Source organism: Heloderma suspectum, chromosome 4, assembly GCF_057233095.1.
Source record: "Heloderma suspectum isolate Gila_16-S chromosome 4, 16-S_ref, whole genome shotgun sequence".
In the NCBI taxonomy this organism is placed as follows: domain Eukaryota; kingdom Metazoa; phylum Chordata; class Lepidosauria; order Squamata; family Helodermatidae; genus Heloderma; species Heloderma suspectum.
In genome coordinates this window covers 98,263,551-98,285,004 of record NC_139461.1, presented here as the reverse complement: position 1 = coordinate 98,285,004, position 21,454 = coordinate 98,263,551, and the positions used below count along the sequence as shown (strand labels likewise).

The following is a 21,454-nucleotide window of genomic DNA, read 5'->3' as shown; positions in this document are numbered from 1 at the left end:
TAGAATCTGCTGTTACTTCAAATAAAGGTTTGGCATCCTCTGTTTATAAAATCCTCCAAATGCCATTATTGGATGACAAACCTTCCTGTGTGTGAACATGGGAGCCTGGCTTGGGTAAGTCTTTGGAAGAAAATGATTGGCAGTGTCTTTGGACTTGTTTTGCATCTTTGGGCTTCATCACACCGGGCTTTTATCCTGCGATTGAGATTGCTCCTTCATTGAAGCTTGCAGGCTCTTTACATGATGCCGCAACCCTGCCATGACCCTCCTGCACTAAATGCCCTTGGTTCCGTTTTTTAAAAGTTCGCAGATAATGAGCTATCAAATTACCCTGTTGTGTTCGGCTGGAGTTCCCCCCATGAAAAGAGTTAAAGCAGAAAGAAGAGGAGTGAGATCAATGAAAGATAATGGAAGACTCAAATATGGGGAGAAAAAGTGGGGGAAGGAAGAGCATGTAAAGGGAGTCAGTGGTGATCCTGCATTTAAAATGGAAGCAGACAGCCCCCTTTTAAATGTGGGATTTTAGGCTGGTGTAGAAATGCCCTTTATCAATCAACGCTAATACAAAAGAAGCATAGTACAAAGTTTTCAGTAGCTGGTACATTATTCCTGCAAGACTTCACCTAATACATCCAAATTATAGTCAATTTTGTTGGAAGGGGTGTGGTCAGATATGCCCTCACCCGTAGGGTTGGCGGAGAATTTCTCCCCGAAACTTCGGGGGGCCGAGCGCCAACGTGTTCGGCACCCCGAACAAGTTTCGGGGAGAAATTCTCCGCACCCCCCCGCACTCCACACACCCCCCCCCCCCGGGACGGGACTTACTTTTGGCGAATGTCCCTCCCGGCGGCGGGTCCGGCCGGCGGTTCGTCAGGTCTTCATCCGGGGCGGGAGCGGCAGCCGGTCTTTTGACCAGCTGCCGCCGCCGCCATTCCAATCAAAGAAAAAAAAAAACGCCCCCATGATAGGCTACGTGACGATTAACGTAGCCTATCATGGCTAGATTTGCAAAGTCAGCCATGATAGGCTACGTAAATCATCACGTAGCCTATCACGGGTGACTTTAAAAAAAAAAAAAAGCGTGTAAGGATAATGGCGGCCCCCATAGGGAGCCGCCATTCCTGTTCCTTATTTGGTCGCTGTAGTCTACGTAAAGATTTACGTAGACTACAGCGACCAAATAAGGAACACGAATGGCGGCTCCCTATGGGGGCCGCCATTTGCATACGCGCTTTTTTTTTTTTTTTAAGTCACCCGTGATAGGCTACGTGACGATTAACGTAGCCTATCATGGCTGACTTTGCAGATCTAGCCATGATAGGCTACGTTAATCGTCATGTAGCCTATCACGGGGGCATTTTTTTTTTTAAAAAAAACTTTTTAGTTTGCGGCCGGGCGAGGCGAGGCGCCTCCTCCCCGGCCTGAATTTCGGCCAGGCGAGGCGGGAAGCCTCCCCCCCGGCCTGAACTTAGCGGGGGGAGCAGCGAAGCGCCTCCCCCCCCACCGCGAAAAGCTTCGAGGACAGGTAAGTGACTTTCGTCCATCCCTACTCATCCGGCGCCAGCTTGTCTGGCTAAAAGGGGGGGCCATTGCGGGCGGGTGGGGTGACATGACGCAGGGGCCTTTGATTGGTGCACCCCAGTGGCACCACCATGCAAGGAGGGGCAGGCTGAGTTGCCTTAAACTCAGCCCCCTTTTCAAACTCAGCTCTCTGGCTCAACGCAGCTAAAGAGAACTACAGCTCCGCCAGAAACGACGAAGGACGCCGGCCTGCTGGAGACCGGTGTCGTCGCGCACACTGAGGGCCCCGGCTCTTGAGGCTGCAATGCGCCTGCCCCCTCCTTTCTCCTCGGTTCATGACGAGGGACTTTGGCCTGCTGGAGAACGGCTTCGTCCTCGTTCCAGCCGCCTGGACCCAGTGTGCTTCTGCGCGCCAAAATCATCACTTGGTGATACTGGTCACCTCCCTCCCTCCTTCGCCGGCTCCTTTCCTCTCGCCAGTCCATCCGTTCAGTCTCCTTGTGTAATCGCTCTCCTGCCCACTCGCCCGCCCGCGCGCTGGTCAACCCGCCCATCCGCTCACTCGCTCGCCCTGCCCGCCCGCTCGCTCGCTCGCCCTGCCTGCACGCCCACCCCCTTGCCTGACCGGCCCGCCGGCCACCGGGCCGGCTCACGGCCCGCCTGCTGGCCGGCCTGTCTACCCGGCCGCCGGCCTTGCCGGCCTCTTCCTCCTCGCCTTGCCGGCCTCCCTGAGGTGTTGCTCCCGGCGGGGACGTCGGTGGGCGGGTGAGCGCGGCGCCGGTGTTTGCTGGCGGCAGCGCTCCAAGTGGCGGTCTGACTGCCCCCCCCCACTGGTCAGCCGAGCCTGCCTGTTGGGAGGGGCGCCTGGCTCCTGAGCCGAGTCGGGGCGTGTATATCACAGATTGGTTGCTTCCCATGGGCTTGGGACGTCTCCCCCCCCACCCCAATAAATAAATAAATAAATAAATAAATAAAAGGAAGAGCTGCGGCTCAGTGGTAGAGCACATACTTGGCATGCGGAAGGCCCCAGGTTTAATCCCCAGCGTCTCCAGGTAGGGCTACGAAAGAATCTTGCCTGAAACTTTGGAGATCTGCTGCTGCTAGTCAGTGTCAACAATTCTGTGCTAGATGGACCCAGGGTCTGACTCAGTATAAGGCAGCTTCCTATGTTTGTATGGAAAGAAAGCTTTAATTAAATAAATAATATTAATAATAATAATAATAAAAATTAAGTAAATTACGATTATTAAATATTTAATTAATAAAATTGCATAACAGCGGCGACTGCCTGTTTGGCACCTCCCGTGACAGGGTGCCCTCGGCTGTGGGCGCCTGTGCTCAAACGCAGCTCCATCACCTTTGGCCCCTGGCTGCGCCTCTTGAAAATCTGATTTTCTATCTAAACTGTAGTGCAGCACTCCCATCTTCATCCCCAGGCCTCTCTGTCTCGGTCTGGAACTCATACCCGCAGATCTTAAGACTGTGGGGTGGCTGCCTATTGTCTGGGGTGCCCAGCGGCTTTATTAACTCTTTGATAGTGTCAAGGGCTCCTTAGAGGGCTCTCTCAGTCTAATCCAGTAGCCAAGTCCAGACATAGACAGGGATTCTTTTCAAAGCTTTATTCTTCCTTTGCAACTTAACAACTCTACAGGTATCAACTAGATCTGAGCAGCAGCATCCCTATGCCCTAAGTTGGAACAGTTGGTCCCCGTTTGAAAAGCAATTACTGGCTGACCCCTGAATATAAGGACTAGGGAGAATCCCTCCCCTTTTCCCTTGGATCCTCGGGGCGCAGCCGTTGAGTGCGTGCCTTCGCTAAGTCTGCTATCTGTGCTCAGTCACTCCCTTGACTGCTAACTAAAACTAGGAATGTGGGGGGGAGGAAAACTCTGTTAGCTGTTGGTCCTGGGAAAGAGGAGCGCGCTCCTCTCCCAGGAGCGACTGCTCTTCCTCAGCATTAGAACTCCTCTGGGATTCTATGGGCTCAGTGTCCACCCTGACAGATAGCTTGCTTAATTCACCTCCTGCATCATGCCTCCTAAGAAGGGCCAGGGTGGTAAGAAAGGGAAGGGGAGGGCCCCTCCCCAAAAGTCCACTGCCAAGGCCCGATTCTGACTCTGATGTGGACGCAGACCCGGTACTGGCATCAATTTTTTCTCATTTGGAAGCTGCTGAGCGTTCCTCGGGCATCCCTCCTCCTCCCCTGGCCAGGCACAAAAATCCTCGGTGGTCCAGCACAAGCGAACATGACAGCAGACCCAACGCTCGTTGCTCCTTTCTATTTCAGATCGCCTGGATGCTATTGAGGCATCCACCTCCTCTTCATCGGCTCTTCCAGAAGGCTCACCGCCTTCAGCGGAGCTCCTCCCTTCTGCTGCCTCATCTTCCCTGGGCGCACAAGCAACAACCTCGGTTTTTTCCAGCTGGGGATCAGAGTGTGCCCATGATTGGTACAGCTCATCTCTGGGTTCAGGGCACCCCGACGCCATTGAGGCCTCCATCTCGCCTTCACAGGTTCACCATGGCAGCACCCCACCACTGTAGGCAGTCCACCTTCCTGCGGCATCTCCGTCAGCAGTGATCCAAGCAACATCCTCCTCCTTGGGGTTTCGCCCAGGCGACACAGCACACCTGAAGGCGGTCCGCCCTCATGAGGCATCTCCATCAGGAGCAATGCAAGTGGTACCGCCTCCCTTGGTCCCAGGGACCCAGACACGGCTGCCCTGGATATGGGTGAGATGACTGCACCTCACCCCAGTTGTACAGACGGGTGACCCTTAGGGCTGTGGGGTTGCTGCCTTAGCTTACCTACCTGGGGGCGGCTGTCCCTCCCAATGTCATCTCCCTATATGACGCTCGGGCCTCCTGCAGCTCCGTCAGTCACACCCCAGTAACCCCAGCCGCTTAATGCATCATCTTACAGGGTTTTTTCCTGGATTAATTAGGATCCCTTGCCTGCCCCCGCCCGTTTTGGACATCCACGTAAGGGGCATATCAGATCCCTACGCTAATCTGGCGAGTTGTATTGTCACCAGGGCTACTCCTTCTCGTAATGTCTTTCGCCCGAGGTGGTGTGCGAATGGCTTGTTGAGGCCTCTCGCAGGAGAGCCGCCATTGCCCTTCGCTGCGTAAGGACCTGTTTGACCAGGACCTTTCACTCCAATTTTGACTCCTTCCCAGCTGGGGTCGGCAACAGATCTGGCAGTGGCCACATTCACCCGATGGTCTCCCGCACTGGCCCTCGGCTTATGGCGGGTCCACTGCTTCAGCACTGCTATCTGTGCTGGGAGTAAAGCCCCAATGGGCACATGCTCCCAGGACATGTGCAGTTTTCATCGTGAATGCTCCCTTGTAGCAGTCAGCACTCATGCACCTCTTGTCCAATGCTCGGGGAGGGGAGGGTCCCCTTGGAAAAGCTGAGGCAGTAGGAAGCTCTGGATGGCCAATGCCTAGTAAGGTTGGCGCCGATACTCCGGCTTTAAGACACTACCCAACTGGGGGAACGCGTCTTAACTTGGAACACGGTTTATGCTGGGTTCTAGGGCCCCCTAGCATTTTTTCTTTAGGTCAACATAGACCATCCCTACCTCGTAAGCAACATTTCTCCTTGCTAGGCGTTGACAGGTTCAGGAGAGGTTAACAATGCAGTACTGGCAGAAGGGTTTTAGCCCCCCCCCCTTTTTCCACACCCCGTTAGCTATTCTAGGGATCTCCCTTCTCGAAATGGTGCCCAGGAAATCCTCTAGGGAGTTTATCCTGATTCGTAACCTCTCTTTCCTGAGGGCCAGTCAATTATCACGATATCCCTGATCATCTCTGCTCAGTGTGTCACACCTCTTCGATGAGGCAGCTGTCTTTGTCTGGGATCCCAGCTACGGGTCCCTGATGGGCATGTGCTACATGGAGTCCAAAGATGGTGGTCAATGTTCTGACCTAACGCAAGTATTGCTTCCCCTTTCTGTTACTTCGGTGCCCCTTAGCTCACAAAGGCTGAGGGCCTGTCTCCCACAGCAACATTCGGTGAAGCCAATCCGATACCCTTAGTGTTATTCTCACCTCCCTCAGGACAATTTTCAGGTCTGTTAGGCACAGCTCCAAGTAGTTATACATCAGGCATGGCTTCAACTTAGTAGGGCTTTAATGGCACCTCCTTCCAGAAGCGTGAGCCTCTCCTCAAAGCCGGACTGCGGACTCAGATGGTTCCGCCCCTACCCCAAGGGGTTTCAGATTCTTAGGGCAGGTCCAATTGTGCAGTGGGTAAAAGGCCTGTAGAGTGGAGGCTGCCGCCCCTGCCAAGCACATTGAGGGATAACCTTATAGCCAAGTCAGTAAACCCCCCCCCTTCGCTATGACAACATGACCACGTTATGCATTCTCTGTCCTCCCGAAATTGGAGGGTCATGTCATGTGTCAGTGTGTTCGCGCTCCAGAGTCAGTATTACAACATCTGGTTCTGGGTCCACCATGTGCCGGGTTAGGCAAACCCAATTGTCGATGCATTGTCATGAAATTAGGTCAACATCTTCCGGGCCTTAGCCCCGTGGGTGCTCCATTCCCAGATCCCATCCTTGCAGTACTATGGGAGATCGGGATACTGAAGCCAGGCATGCCAGCCTGTATTCCATGGCTCTCTGTACAGGAGCCGCCTGCGACAGAGCAGGGTGTGCGTGCTGCGCATTATGCAAAACCTCAGCAATAGGATTCATGGCCCTTATCTATAGATCATGGGCCACAGTTTCACGCCTCCTTAAGGAACAACAGACTATTGGGACCATAAGTTGCAAGCTGGCCATTTAGCCTTCCAGCCCACAAAGGGGGGTTTCACTGACTCCATGTCAGAATTTAGGTTTTGGCGTGCAAGATAGTGTTGGGCACAGATGTTTGCCTGCATTAGTAAATTAACCACCCTCTCTCTCTGGATACCCCTTTCAGGCTCCGGGGGTCATGGCCCTCCATTGGACCTTTCCAATAAGACGTTTCCCTGTTCCACGTAGCAGCCCTAACGGAATGCAGGGTTGGTCTGGGCTCACAAGGCCGACTTGTCCTAGAGGGCCTTGATTTGCTGCAAGGTACAGCTCTGGCCCAAGGTAATCCATTTACATATTTGGTGATCAAATTGATCGGCATGGCAAGGGCACGGCAGTGGCCCACGGCCAAACGCAAGTCAACGGATTATCCTCTGGCGGCACCTTATGGGTTTTTATGGCATGCTACGGGTCTGAGGAGGGGCCTCCTTTTTTTATCACTTCAAAGGTTTGCTGTTGACTTAAGGGCAATTGTGTAGTTTCCCTTAATGTGCTTCTTCCTTAGACCAGCAGTCTCATTGTACGCCGGTACGGGTGCTCTTACATGGGCACGTTTTGATGTCTGGAGCTGCATGAAGAGCTTGTATGTCTTCTTCAGAATTCAGCTTCTGTCACCCTGTCACATTAAGATCCAGTGGCTCCATAGACGTGGCATACGTTGGGAGTCCCCTCCTCACTCTGTCCTACCAAGTTTGTCAGTCTTCCTCCGCAGGTCCAGGTGCTGCACATTGGAGGGAATGACTTCGGCTGTAAGCCAGGCGAGGACCTGATGGAATAGGCCTTGGCTGAGATGCAGGTGGTCCGGCATACCTGGCCGGAAGTAGCCTATTGCAGCCCTCACTGCTCCCATGGATCAATGGGAAGGAATGGAATGACGTTGCCAGTGGCAGGGCACGTTGGAAAGTGCACAGAGAAATGGCTTATTGCCAGGTGAATGAGGTGATGGATGCACCACCCGCCAGGGAATTCTGTGGACATGGAGGGAGCGTTACAGGTAGGACGGTGTCCGCCTGTCTCATTTAGTGAATAACATATGTCTGTCTGATCTGCAAAGGAGCCTGTGGGAAGTTCTTCTGCGCAGGTGGGGGGAGTTTCACAAGCTCTAGGCTTGTGACTCCTGTGGCAGCTAGGATGGGCAAAACAGGAAAGTAGGGATGGTGTGCATGCAGAGGCACCTTATGGTGACAGGTGACGCCTGAGGGCCCCCCGAACGGGTTGTGCGGCTCGGCGGGGGGATAAGGGTTGCCTGGGAGACCAACCCTACTCACTCACCCAGGTGTTGTGCGGCACCGGGTTGGGGGTGACACCGGCAGGTCTACCTCCCCCAGAAGGGGCAGTCCGGAGGGATGGCGAGATCACCGCCACCCCTCAGGCTGGGTATGTTTTCGCCCAAGAAGTGCCAGCTAGCCGCTGACACAGTTAGATGCCCATCCTAGTTGCCCCTTTGCAGCTATTTCAATAAATGTGGCCCAATTTTCAACCCAAGCTTGTTGTCTGCATCTTCTTTAACCCATCTCCGCTCGCAATGGCTCATACTTTCACCTTTGGTGGGAATGTTCAACAGTGCAGGAGTTTTGGATGCTGATTACTGTCAGTGATTACATCATGTTAGACCACTGGTAACTCCTAAACCTATGCTTCTTCATCTTTTTTGAACTGAATGACCTTGGATTCCTGCACAAAGACCTTCTTAAGCAATTGCATACAGCTGCAAAGCATGTAACTGGAAGTCTCCACAGCAACCAACTAAAGAGCAGTGGGTCGATAAAATTGGATGACTATGTATAAACTTAGCAAGTGCAGCAATTAAGGAATCCTAACTCTAAGAAAGATATTATGGCTCCATGGTTTCCATTTAATTCCTATGTTGAAGCAAGGAATGGCGCAGATGCCCGATTTGGTCCAGGAGTCTCGCAGGCCGCCCCCCCCCCCCACTACCTGTGCCGTCAAGCTGTGCCTAATGAGCCCCTGCGCCATTCACACACACACACACACACACACACACTCACTCACTCAGCCACCAGCACTCACTCGGGATCCATCCTCAAGTACCCATTTATGCTTGTAATCTTGCACGTATGGGCCATTCACACTGCCATTTTACATACAACTAGATGTGCACATATTAACGATTGCAAGTTATTCATTTATTTGCAAAATGGTGATTGCGGTGCTCGAGGATGGATCCTGAGTGAGTGCTGGCAGCTCAGCGAGCAGCGGGGAGCTTGAGTGTGGGTCCAAGGGAGTGCGAGTGGGGGCAAGGGCTGGGTGGGCACCCAGAGAACCCAGATGGGAGGCATCCATCCCTTGTTGAAGCCCTTCAAACTTTTGATCAATTTCCAACCAAGTACAGTTGCCTATATTTTTCTGACTGATACACACATACACACAAAATAACACTCACTCACACACTTTTTTTATATGCTGTATAAATTGTATTTTTATTCTTAAATTAGAGATTGATCTCCCACTTAGGCTGTTTTACTGTAGATGTTCCATAAGCATATTGGTTATAGACTAAGAATTATAATTAGTAAATTCTTGTTTCTTTAGGGGTCTTGATTTATTATTATGTATGTTCTTTTTGTTTCCTATATTTTGTTGACTTTATTTTGAAAGAACATTTCATATAAATGCAACAAAAAAGAGTTCATATCTTCTTCTCATGAGCTCTCTTCTGTCTCTGCTCAAACCCTCGTAACCCAAGGGCCAATACAATTACACTCCCCCCTCAACCCCCCCCCCCCGTATTCTTCTGCTTCATAGAAGGAAATGAAATTAGAAACAATTTGAACCACAGAAAGTGGCTGGCCTTCGCTAGCCTTTCTGCACAAGACATGACACTGGTACAATAATGACAATTTTCTTTGACTGGAAAATGTACTAAAAGGATGAAATCTTCCTATTAAAATGTAAACTGAGAACAAGAGGCTTCTTTATGTCAGGAGAAATATCAGACTGAAATATTTCTTGTCCCTTCCCTTTAACAAATTAAATTTGTACTCTTGAATAGTTCCTCATGTGATGTTTACCGACTGCAAAGTGGAAGAGGACCTCACAATGTGAGGACTTATATCCTATTCCATGTGAAGGTTGTAAACATTCAGGAAATCTGGTCACAGCAGTAGTTTATTGCTACGTTCTATATTTTATAGAAACTTTTCAAACAACTATAAAACGATAAAATTATTGTGAACCACCCAGAGAGTTTCTGCTATTGGGTGGTACAGAAATGTAATACATAAACAAATAAATTGCTTATAGCTGTTTATTTTATAGTTGATATTTACTTCCTGTCAGGCAGTTTCTCAGGTGACACATAATGAAAGGGCTTTGGATGTTCTGGCTGCTTAGAAGACAACTAATGGAACAAAAATCACCAAAGTAATATTTTTGCATAAATCTGCCATTAACTCCCTCGGTTCAGATGTAAAGATGTTTTACACAGCAGTATTCTTGAACTAACCAAGGGCATAATCCTACCTTGGTAGTTGGCAGCCTCTGAAGTACATAGAAGGCTGCCGAGTATCCAATGTAGGGTGGCTGGAGCATGGAGGCAACCCTTGCCTCTGTGCTTGGGCTGCCCTTCCTTTTCCCTAGACAGCGATTCTGCCCATCTGGGTGGGGTTTCAGGGAAGGAGAGGGAAGTAGCCTGGGACACACATAGGAAGCTATGTAAAGCTTCTCCTCTCCTCCCCTGGGACTGCCCCCTTTTCACCATCCCGATTTCTGAGTATGGAGACATAGCAGTGCAGAGAGAACCATGCAGGCTATGAGGGGGTGGGGGAGAGTAGCACCGTTTCTGGGCTCTGAGGTCAGAGCCCGGTTCTGTCCTGAGATCCCAGAAACTGAAATATCCTGTGGCCCCTAGACGCTGTCTAGGAGACATAGGATTGTGCCCTAAAAGAAATCTAAGCCAACCAATCCAAAAAGCCTTCTGGACGTCATCTGTGTACATTTAGTGGATAAGGTGCGACAGAGCCAATTCTCCATATAATTTCTCAATAGACAAATCCATGAGTGGACCTGACAAGAATCTGGGATCTAAAACAGCATCCCCAGAACAACTACACTGCAAATCAGTGTAGTTTTTGTTATATCCTGTTAACTTGACCTCTTCCCAAAGTCATCACACCGAATGCCAAACATCTAGGAACTGGCTCGCTCTGGATTTACACATCATGAAATCAGTATTCCAAGGACAGTCCAAGGAATGTGCAACTCCACCCCACTCTGAAATTTGGCCACGGATTCTGCTTCCCTTGGTATCTGGCTGCTTGGATTGTAGCAGATCTCAGTCGCTTTGCAAGCAGACTAGCAAAGCAATCTCAACCTCTGGGACAGGAATGGACCAGCATTAGCCATAGGCCCGTAGCTACCTGACCTGTGGGCTACATGGTCTATTGGCATCCAGGCATGCCTGGGATATATGACTGATGTGGGCAGGTTCTGTCATAAACATAGAGCATTGTTTAAATATCAACATACCTTATGTCTTGAACTTGAATTTAATTTATTTCAGTACATTAAGTTTGTCTGTAGTGTCTTCCTAAGTGCAATATTGGCAAAGTGCAATATTGGCAATAAAACATCCTATAGATTGCACTGTCAGAGAGCTGAGCTGAAATTTCTCTGAAAAACAATGTTCACCTCCAAAACAGAGGGGTGGGTGGAAAAGGTGTGGAAAAAAGAATATTTTTCAGAACTCCTCCTCTGTGCTGTGGCTCAGTCAGTCAGTCAGTCCCTTTTACTCTTTTTCCTAAAAAAAAAAAAAAAAAGCACACCTTGTCATATTTGTATATACTGTATACTCATAAATGCTCCTAGTGCCTAGCACAAGTTAATGACATATTATAAGGAAAGTTAGCATAATCTGGCCAATAATGAGAATGGTGCAATGGTACATGCACACACAAAAATACCATTGCGTTCTACGTTAATTAAAAAAAAGAAAAGCCTAATTCATACTCATAGTTACTAGCATGAATTAACGTCTTCACTTTACCCACAAGAATGCATTGAAGAAATGGGGAATGTCTTCTTTTGCCAGTCTTAATCGTTAGATATGTTGACTAAAAGAAATGCAAAGTGCTTAAAGGAGAACTAAGCCATGCAAAGTATTCTCAGGATGGTATCCTCAGCCTGGAGAGGAACAGAATATATACTAAAGCTGCAATCTTATACACGCTTACCTGAAAGTAAGTCCTATTAAATTCAATAGGACTTACTTCTGAGTAGACATGCATAGGATTGCACAGTAACTAGGCTTGATCTGTAAATTACAGTGTTGTGAGATTAAACAGAGTGGTTTAGAAGAAACAAAAGCAGCTATTCACTCATTAACAATAACTTTTGCAATAAGAAAAAGCATGTATAATCATCAATTTGTCTTTTAAGATCTTTTGTTAACTGAAGATCATGATATTCTTGTATAAGCCTAAAATGCATTATATTATTTCTTTAATTTTCTTTCCACTAAATATGAATATTCTTGAATATCAATTAGCATCCTTTAAAATGTATAATTTAACTCTGTTCTACAACCTTTAGAAAATTGCCATCTGAAAATTATTAATAGTGAGAAATCATGTATTCATTTTGCCCATTCGTTCTCAACCCTTTTAATAGATGAAATCAAAACCAAGTTCCCTTGCATATAGTGGGCGGGAAGCCAACATCGCATGAGCTGAAGCCTGCTCACACAATGGAACCTTCTCTCTCTCTCCTGTCAGTGCAGCCCCTGCACTCACTGAAAATCTGCTTCAGAAGCCCCCCAACCCTTCTGAGCAGACTTTTGGAGTACATCGGGGGCTGCAGGAGGTACAGGAAACCATCCCCCTCCCAGTTCTCTTGACAGGAGCAGTTCTATAAGCAGAAAAACTTAATTGGATTTCACCCAATCTTACCTACATAATGGGGGGGGGGGTTATAGCCTTGGGCCACAATAAGTTGTGATGATGGTAAATGGGGGGTTTGGATGACCTCATTGTTACAGCCTGTGCCTAGCTGAAACTAAGCAATTTTATAAAGATCAGTTATTGAATAGGATCCTCTTTGAAGAACATCACTTTTATTAATACTTATATCAATGTAAGGATAAATACATCAGGACCAAAAAGGAGTTTGCAGCGTTAGGAATTATACCAACAGCCACATGGAGTGTATTCCCAGCTCCTTCTATGTGGTAAGTATAATATATAGACCAGTTCTTACATGTCTAACCCAGCGTTCCCCAATCTGGTGCTCTCCAGATGTTTTGGACTACAACTCCAAGTATCCCTGACCATCGACCATGCTTGCTGGGGCTGATGGGAGTTGAAGTTCAAAACTTCTGGAGGGTGTCAGGTTGGGGAAGATTGGTCTAACCCATCCTTGTCCCTGTAGGACACACGCACACGTTTGGGCTCAACTGTCATTTGGTTCCTCCTATCTTCCTTCAATGGCCATTTCATCTGGTTATTATAGCAACTCTATAAGAATTAATACCTGAATTTGTTTATTTTTCTCTTCTCTCCCCAAGACATTTTTTTCCCTTTTGTATCATGTCTAAGAAGTTGAAGCCATTATTTTATATTGTAAACCATCTTGAATGCATTGGCAGAAAGGCAGAATAAAAGTATAGTAAGTAAATGACATATTCTGAGATGGTGTAAGCACATCTGAATCAGCCCTGAGAGGTACTCTGCACAAAATGTACTCTGGTTTTAAATTGCATTATTTGTGCATGCTGTGGGATCTTTTAAAAAAACATGCTGCGATTATACACAACTGTGATTTATTTATCAAGAAATAGTATGGCCACCTACTATTTACTCACAAATTAGTGTTTCTAATACACTCTAATTTCTACATTAGGTGCATGAAAAAAGTTCAGAATATCTTGTTTTTATGGCTCCTAAGTTGCTAATCCATCCTATGACATAAAATTGCAAAATGCTTTCTCTTCTCATTATTTTAGAACTATTCTATGTGTCAGGTCATTAGAGACTGAAAACAGCTAGTGAAGAAACAGATTCCAGAATAATGACCCTTCAGTTTCCTGTTATAGTTGGTACACTTTTAGAACATTCAGATGCTGTGCTGAAGGAAAACCCAAACAAGGAAAGAAAGAAAAAATTATCATAGCCTTAAATCATTTTTATTATACTCACAAGACAAAATAGTAGAAAAACCTGGGTTTGCTACAACAACCATTGTAGACCAGAAAAAATAAGAATAAAGCCAATTATTTATAGTTAAGAACAAAGCTCAAGAAGGGATAGAAGATAGAAGAAATAACAGATCGGCACTGGTCAATTTTGAGAGCCATAGTAGCTAATAGAAAGCTTTATTTACCAACCTGCTCCGTCACTGAGGTCATCACAGAGGGCATGTTCCTGGAGATTCCACATGGACCTATGGCCTGGTTGAAGTCCAGCAGAAAAAGAGCCTTCAGTGTGGTCGCCCCCTTCCTGTGTAACCCCTGCCTTCAGAGGTCAGGTAGGCACCAACATTGTGTTCCTTCCAGACTCCAGAGTCTCCTGAAGACATCGTTATTTCAGGAAGCCTTCCTTTAGTGGCCAGCCGCAGTTTATAAATTCAGCCTTATCGGAACTTGTCTCTTTTAAAATGATTTAATTGTTTTAACATGGTGTTTTATTTTATCCTTGCTGTTCACCACTCTGAAATCTTTTGCTGTGGAGTGATATATAAATATTGTAAACAAACAAATAAATAAATTTGATTCCATGGGCATTGTATCAGGATCATTTAGGCCCAAACTACACCCCACTTCACTTCAATGTCTGCCATAGTGGGAGCAGATCAGTGCTGATGTAATGATGTCATGCCCTTTTCACTGCATGTTACCGGGGAAAGAAATGAGTTGGAAATGGCCATGCATCTTCCTATCCTGTGCTGTTTCAACCATAGAAAAGCTTAGAAAGAAGACAGAGCTGTCAATGTTGAGTTCCGATTATTCTGGGCCAGAAGACAGTCAGGGAGAAATCAAGGATGGGATCCAGTGGACATCAGCAGAAGCAAAGCAAATCGCAGCATTAATTAATTAATTAATTAATTAATAATTTAATTAATTTATTAAATTTCTTAATCGCCCATCTGACTGGTCACCCGGCCAATGTACAATGGTACAATTTAAAACAGTAAAATTATACATTAAAACATTATTTTAAAGTACCCTAATCCACCCCAAATGCCTGCCTGAATAACCAAGTTTTCAGTGCGTGGTGGAAGCTCATTAAAGAGGGGGCATGGTGGAGTTCCCTAGGGAGGGAGTTCCACAGAGTGGGGGCCACCACAGAGTAGGCCCTCTCCCTTGTTCTCACCAGTCTAGCTGTCCTGGCTGATGGGACAGAGTAAAGGCCATTTGAGGCTGATCTTGTTAAGCCTGTCTGGTGCTGCTGGAGGCGCTTCTTGAGATAGGATGGGCCGGAGCCATAAAGGACACAACAACCCATGGCAACCCCCCTGGGGGTTGAATATTAAATAAGCCACAGTGGGCTGTGATGAACATGCAAACCAGCAATCCGCACACTGCTACTATTGTTTTTTCATGGATATTTTGCAAGTCTGTTGAAATATTGACGTTTTGCAGGCAGCCCTCGGATCCTGTAAATATTTTGACTGTTATTCTCTAGTAGTGTGGGGGGGTGGTCACTTCTTGCAGCAGCCATGTTTGTTCTTCACATTTCTGCTCCATTCATACAAGTGAGGGGCAGAGCCCCGCAACCCTGCCCCCCCTCAAAACTCATCTTTGTTTTGCAAGCATTCCTGTTGAATGCTCAAATCACCCTCATAATTTTCAAGAGTTTGGCAGAAATGCTTGCAAATTGTTTCATGTGTCCACCTCCCATGCCAGTTCAATCCCTATGCCAGGAGCGCAACGTGGCAGGGGGGGGAAACCAGCAACCACAAACCCTTTACCTCTGCGAAGGGGGAAGGGATAATTTGTCATGGGGAGACCTCTGGACATGCCTGATCTCCCCGCTGCCTGTTACATCCTATCCCTTCTGTGAGGGAGGGAGGGGTTTGACTGTCAAGAAGAGCTTAGAGGTTAGGGCTGTGGGCAAACCACATTCTGAGTCCGACTTAAGTGGGTCTGGAACCAATTCAAATAGGGACATGACTTTTCAAGTGGGGAGAATTCACATTTTGAGAGCCATCCCCATTTGAACTAGAGCTGTGTGCAAATAGCCTCTCAAGATTCTCCAGCCTGTTTGTAGGCAGAGAAACTGGGGGGATAATTTCACTGACTTTCTCCTAGGGTAGGTGAAATTCTCCAACAGTTCCTCACTGATAGAGCTCACTATTTGCAGGGGTTGTGGCACAGGTTCTTTCTTTTTTCGTAAGGGGTTTTGGTTTATTGCACTGCTCCTATAAGTGGTAACAGCATCACCTATGTTGAGGCTTCCACATTTCTGAGGCATAATTTTTAATTTCTTTTGGTTTTTGAGCTCACCTCACTGTGAGGTGGCCAAGCATGCTTTGTGTGTTTTCTCTCTGTGTTACACATCTTCCCAGTTCTCTTCAGCCTCCCAGGCCACCTGCACTTTCTGAACAGAAAAAGCCCTATGGGAGGAATTACCTCATGATGTCTTCCTTGTGATGGCTTTCACTGAAGTGCAGGAAACTGAGGAGACTACAGGCTGCCACAGAGATTATTGTACAGTGAATCTCTGTACACCTCATGGCCACCCTGTAAATAAATTAAGCTCCATGACCATCTCATAAGTAAAATAAGCACAAGAACCCCAAACCCAACCCATGAGAATTTCTCTGAAATTTCTTCTCCTTTGTATTTCTTTTTGAAAGTAATTTCTTGTCTATCAAATTGAATGAGAATGGTTGAAAAAAATGTGGGAGAAATTTTCGGCACGGCACTCATCTGAACATCATTGGCACCACTAGTTCACATACAAAGCAGGGGGAGGGTTCTAATTTTTATATCAAAGGGGGCACACAGGTGACCCAACTTACCACCCATGTTCTGTCACTTCTGTCACTTTTCTCCAAATCCAACTCCAGTACCAGAAATGAGCCAGGCTGGAGAGAAAAATGCCTAAAACAACAGAATGAATGAGTACATGGAGGAATGGGGGAGAGTTCATCTCTCCTCACCCATGTATCCCTTTTGATGTAATAAATCATACCCTCATCCTCTGCTTTATGTGTGAATGGGGCAGACAGGTGAAGAAAACAAATGTGGCTGCCTCAATTACATCAAAGCCTTGAGCTAAGGACCCACTTTAGCATTCGCATAGAACTGGCCAATAGAAATCAGCGTGTATGTCTTGTCTGTCACATATAGCATCTTATCTCCAATAGCATTTTTTGTTCGTTGTTTGCTTCAGTTCAGACAGGAGTCCTTATCTGGAGCATAGCTACTGATTTTACTATTGTGGACTTTTAAAGAGACGAAAAAGTATAGATGAAATAAGACAGTCTAATTTATGAGAACTGAAATGTTGTGCAAAGTTTCATGCATACCGGAAATTAACTTGCTATCAGATTAATGGTTCAGGCCGAAAGGTTAAGCTTTGCTTGAGATTAGTGAAAGCAATTTTGAAATGTGTTGTGGCAACTTCCAGAGAGGAATGCTATATAGGCAAGACAACAAAACCTTAACAGCCCTTCAGTCAGCAACCCTGTATAAGGTCTGGATGCTCAAAGCAAACTTAAATGCTAGGATACACCCACACCAGGGAGAAGAAAATAAAATAAAGACATTGCCAATAGGGTAGTCACTTACACATTGCCAAAAAAGAGGAAAGGAATCATAAAAACGTAGTCCAAAGAGGGCAGTCTGGATCCAAATCACTGTGCATAGTCCATGTTGGCTCATTAGCCATCTCTGCAGCCTTCCCCAAAGTGGTGACTTCCGGACGTTTGGCACTACAGGCTTCACCAAACCAGGCTGTTTATCCTGCAGCTTATGGGGGGGGGGGGATATTTCTGGATTCTTTGCAGGATAAGATTGACTCTTTCAGACAGACACATGCTTTGAATTGGGGAATTCTGTTCTCGGCAACGTATAGGTTTCATTTTACAGCCATGACATGGTGCTGTAGTTATAGAGGAACTGCACATTTTCACATGGCCATAATACATTGGATTATCATTCCTTATCAGGTTATCTCTGATCTTTTTAAAAGCAGAATAAAGGTCAGAAACTGCAGGAGATATCCTGGAGGTTGAAGACATTGTATAAAGGACTCACAAACTTCTGCGAGTGACCAATCATGAGAGTGCAATAAAAGCCTCTAGAAATGCTCTGCAGTTCCTACAATCCCTGATCATTGGTCATGCTGGTGGGGGCTGATGGGAATTGTAGTCCAAAATATCTGGAGGGCGCCATGTTGGGGAAGGCTGCAACGCAGGTTGCCTGATGCTGTGTTATTTCTGTTTCAGCTTGGGCTCTTTTCCTTCATTTCTTGCTTGGTTTATATGCCAACATGATGATGCAAACCAAGCAAACTATGAACCTTGGCTGTAAATATTGGCTCATGAATTATTAAAGTACCCATAAATAAATGAAGAAACCCGCAGCTGGTTATTTTGTGTTGATTGACAGGGGGTCAGGGCTGAATTTGAATCTAAGGATCACCAAGGCACTGAATGAGCGGAAATATTCAGAACATTAAGACCTGAAACCTATGGAAGGGGAAACTGATATGATGGCATGGTTGCCTCTGCTACAGAAGAACAATATCCCAAACTGATGAGATCTTTAGGAGCTACTACATTGCCTCTTTCACAGGCATATATAGGAATGTAGAGTAGAATATAACTAACCATTCCAGCCAACTGCCCTGTGAGCAGGAGAGGAAGAGGAAGTAAACTGTCACCATCACTATCTCTTCAAACAGTCTTAAAGAAACAGCAACACTTTTTAATTCTATATATCCTCCCTCTCTCCCTCTCTCTCTCTTTTTATCCCTTAGAGAATGGTTCCAACTGGAGGCAACATTTGTAGTGGACTAAATCAGGAGGTGGAAACCTGTGGCCTTCTAGATGTTGTTGGGCTCCATCTCCCATCACCCCAGCCACCATGGCCAATAGTCAGGGATAGAATCATAGGGTTGGAAGGGGCCTACAAGAGCATCGAGTCCAACCCCCTGCTCAATGCAGGAAGCCTGATTACCAGGCGGTCCCCCATCCAAGTACTAACCAGGGCTGACCCTGCTTAGCTTACGAGATCAGGCACATCCGGCCCTTTGTGTCAGACAGGATGGGAGCTGTAGTCCAGCAACATCTGGAGGGCCACAGTTTCCGCACCCCTCACTTAAATAGATCTATCATGAATGGGTAAAAGGTGAACCACCAGCTTCCACATAAAGATCTGCCAACGGGAGCTGAGAACAACTGATGGTTTGTTTTGAGATTGCTTGTTTGAAGTTGTTTTAGATATATATTATTTTGTGTATACCATCTGTTCATGTGTTTTTATGTAAATGGCTTTTAATCTCTGTATACTGTATTTTTAATGTTTTTAATCTTTGTAAACTGCCCAGAGAGCTTTGGCTATTGGGCTTTATAGAAATGTAAATAACAACAACAACAACAATATAAATAATGGAAACAACTTGAGTTAGACAGACACATCAGTGGTGGTCAGCCACCTAGAAACCTTTCTAGGTGGCCTGCAAAATGGAAGGGAAAGGATTTCCTCAGAATGAAATATGCTGCAAATTTGGACATGCAGAGAAATACAAAAATTTTGAACTGAATGGCCGAAGGAAAGAGAACTGGCTGGTGTGTTGTAGTCTATTGGCCTCTATGGCTGTCCTTGCTACTGAATTCAATAGATCCAACCACTGCTCAGCCCAGGGTTAAGCAGACATGTTAAAAGGGAAGTAAACGGCTGACATGGAGCTACAGCATCCATTACAGTAACAGTACAAAAGAAGCAAAAACTTGCTTTTAAAAATGGAGGATTGCCTTAATAGTTGTCAAATATTAATAATTGACCCAGGGCACACAGCTTCCTGTACTATGCTGATTTCTGCTTCTGGGCAAAATAAGGACTCACATGGAGATCAGTCAGAAGGCTGCTCAAACCAGTCATCTGCACCACTATCTGCACCACCATTCAAGCTTTGAGTATTGGGCACCAACAAAATCACCATCAAATTGCAGAACACGTATGTGGATACGAAGGTAACCTTTGATGTGATGGCAGTTTTGAAATGCTTCCTTGTCCTCTTCACCCTGAAACTGTTGCTGGTTGTATGACCTGGCAGAGCAGCCCTATGGTCCCAGCTACACTGGTGACTACTTAGACTGGTTTAACATCAGTGTAGTTTATTTTGTCCTCTGTACTCCCCATCACCAAAGTTCTCTTGTGTGTTTTCTAAGTGTGCACAGCATGAGACCAGAGAGATATAGCTCTATGATGAGCACCTTGTCAGCTGAATTCAGTCAATCAATTTTATTGAATATAACCATAGGCATCATGTGAGTCATGGGCTCTCTGTTAGGTTTATATATTGCTGCTTTGTGCTGTGATTGGATGTAGAGTTAGTGACTGGGTTCGCACTACTGCAGGGGTAAAAGAAGCCATCGTGGCTTCTTCCCCAGCCTGCGCATGCCCCGTGCATGCCAGTTATTTACATAATTACCTGCGCTGCATTACAAGTTAGCATGTCATCCGAACCAGACATGTTGCACAGCCGGGATGCCTTCGTATCCACCCTATAACCCCTACTGCGCATCATGGGCCAACCCACGCTGCACTGCAGGTAATTATGTAAAGAACCGGTGTGTGGGCGGCACACACGGGGGCAGACGGAGAAGCCACAATGACTTCTTTTACCCCCACGATCATGCAAACCTGGCCAGCATGTGAATCCTGTGTTCTGTTACCCATATTTCTGAAGTCAAAGAAAAGTGTCCTCTTTCCCCTTATTGCTCGCCACAATTTTTTTTTTTCAGTATTGATATTGCTGAAATCATCAGAACTGGTTTTGATACACAAATTTGTCCAGTTAAGTCTTTACCCCAGAAGTCACCTTATTTGAGGAAAGAAACTAACAATTTAATATGGAAAAAGATAGGAAATTAGAAGAGGAAGCACACTTAGAAAAGAAACTGTTATAGGGAGAATAGAAAAGGCAAAGGAGAGATAAAATGATCAGGAAAAAGATAAATTCATTAGAAGAAAATTATTAAAATTGAATAGCTATTGGAACCAATACAAACTAAGTTAAAAGCACAAACCACAAGAAACAGAGTGAAAAATGCAACAATGATGTATTGTCATTAGGCAACTGAGAGCTCAGAATAGACAGCCTGAGACTGATATGGAAAATAATGATACTCTGTACAACTTAGCAAATGAGGACAGAAAATGTAATTTGAAATGGAGAAAGATTGCTAAAGGGGTGGAGAAAAAAATCTAGTATTACTTCTAGAAGACTGAGTTGTTTTCCCCCTGTTTGTACTACTGGGGTAGAAACTGCTTTCAGGAGAAACTCAGCTTATGCTCGTAGAACAGAGTAATATAGAGATGTATTAATGCAGATAAGATTAAACATTAACAGCTCAGTCCTATCGAGGCAGATGTCAGCCTCTGAAATTGGAGGCTGATGCCCATGCAGGGAGGATGGAGTATGGAGGAGATCCTCTCCTCCGTGCTCCAGCCAACCTGCATTTGTGGCTAGACATGCGTTTTCTCCCATCTAGCCATGGATTCAGGGAGGGGGAGGGAAGGGGCCCTGATAGGATGCTGTCTACAGCAGCCTCTCTGCCCCTGGGACCACCCCCTTTTCGCCCTCTCTGCACTCCGAGTGCGGAGACAGTGGTGGCGTGGAAAGAACCGCACTGGCTATGGGGCGGGGGAGGGGCAGAGAGCGTGGTTTCTAGGAGCTGAGATCAGACGACCTCAGTTCCCAGAAAATGAAAAGTGTCTGGTGGCCATAGAATTGCTCTCCCCATTCACTATATTAAAATAGCATTGAACCAGAGAGAAGTGAATAAGTGGAATATTTGGAGTAAAGCAGAATTTACGATCAGGAACACTCTCCACAGAACATATTTTAATTAGAGCACTGCATTTAAGTGATTTGTGTTCATTTATTGGTGATTTTGAAAGGTGAATGGGTAACTCTTAGAACAGAAACACCTGTTGGGTA

The 21,454-nt window shown here is 46.2% G+C and overlaps 1 long non-coding RNA gene across 2 annotated transcripts in view; it reads right to left on the bottom strand.

The window, feature by feature from the left end:
• Window positions 1-21,454, bottom strand: part of LOC146347182 (uncharacterized) — an 82,501-nt gene that overhangs the window by 40,597 nt on the left and 20,450 nt on the right. The window contains exons 2-4 of one of the 2 annotated variants that reach the window (XR_014790194.1): window positions 15,910-16,020; window positions 13,666-14,000; window positions 10,815-11,085 (exon numbers count right to left, since the gene is read on the bottom strand). This is a non-coding gene — a long non-coding RNA (uncharacterized LOC146347182). Of the gene's footprint in view, window positions 1-8,550; window positions 11,086-13,665; window positions 14,001-15,909; window positions 16,021-21,454 lie in introns of those variants that run through there. The other variant, XR_014790195.1, reaches the window with a different exon arrangement.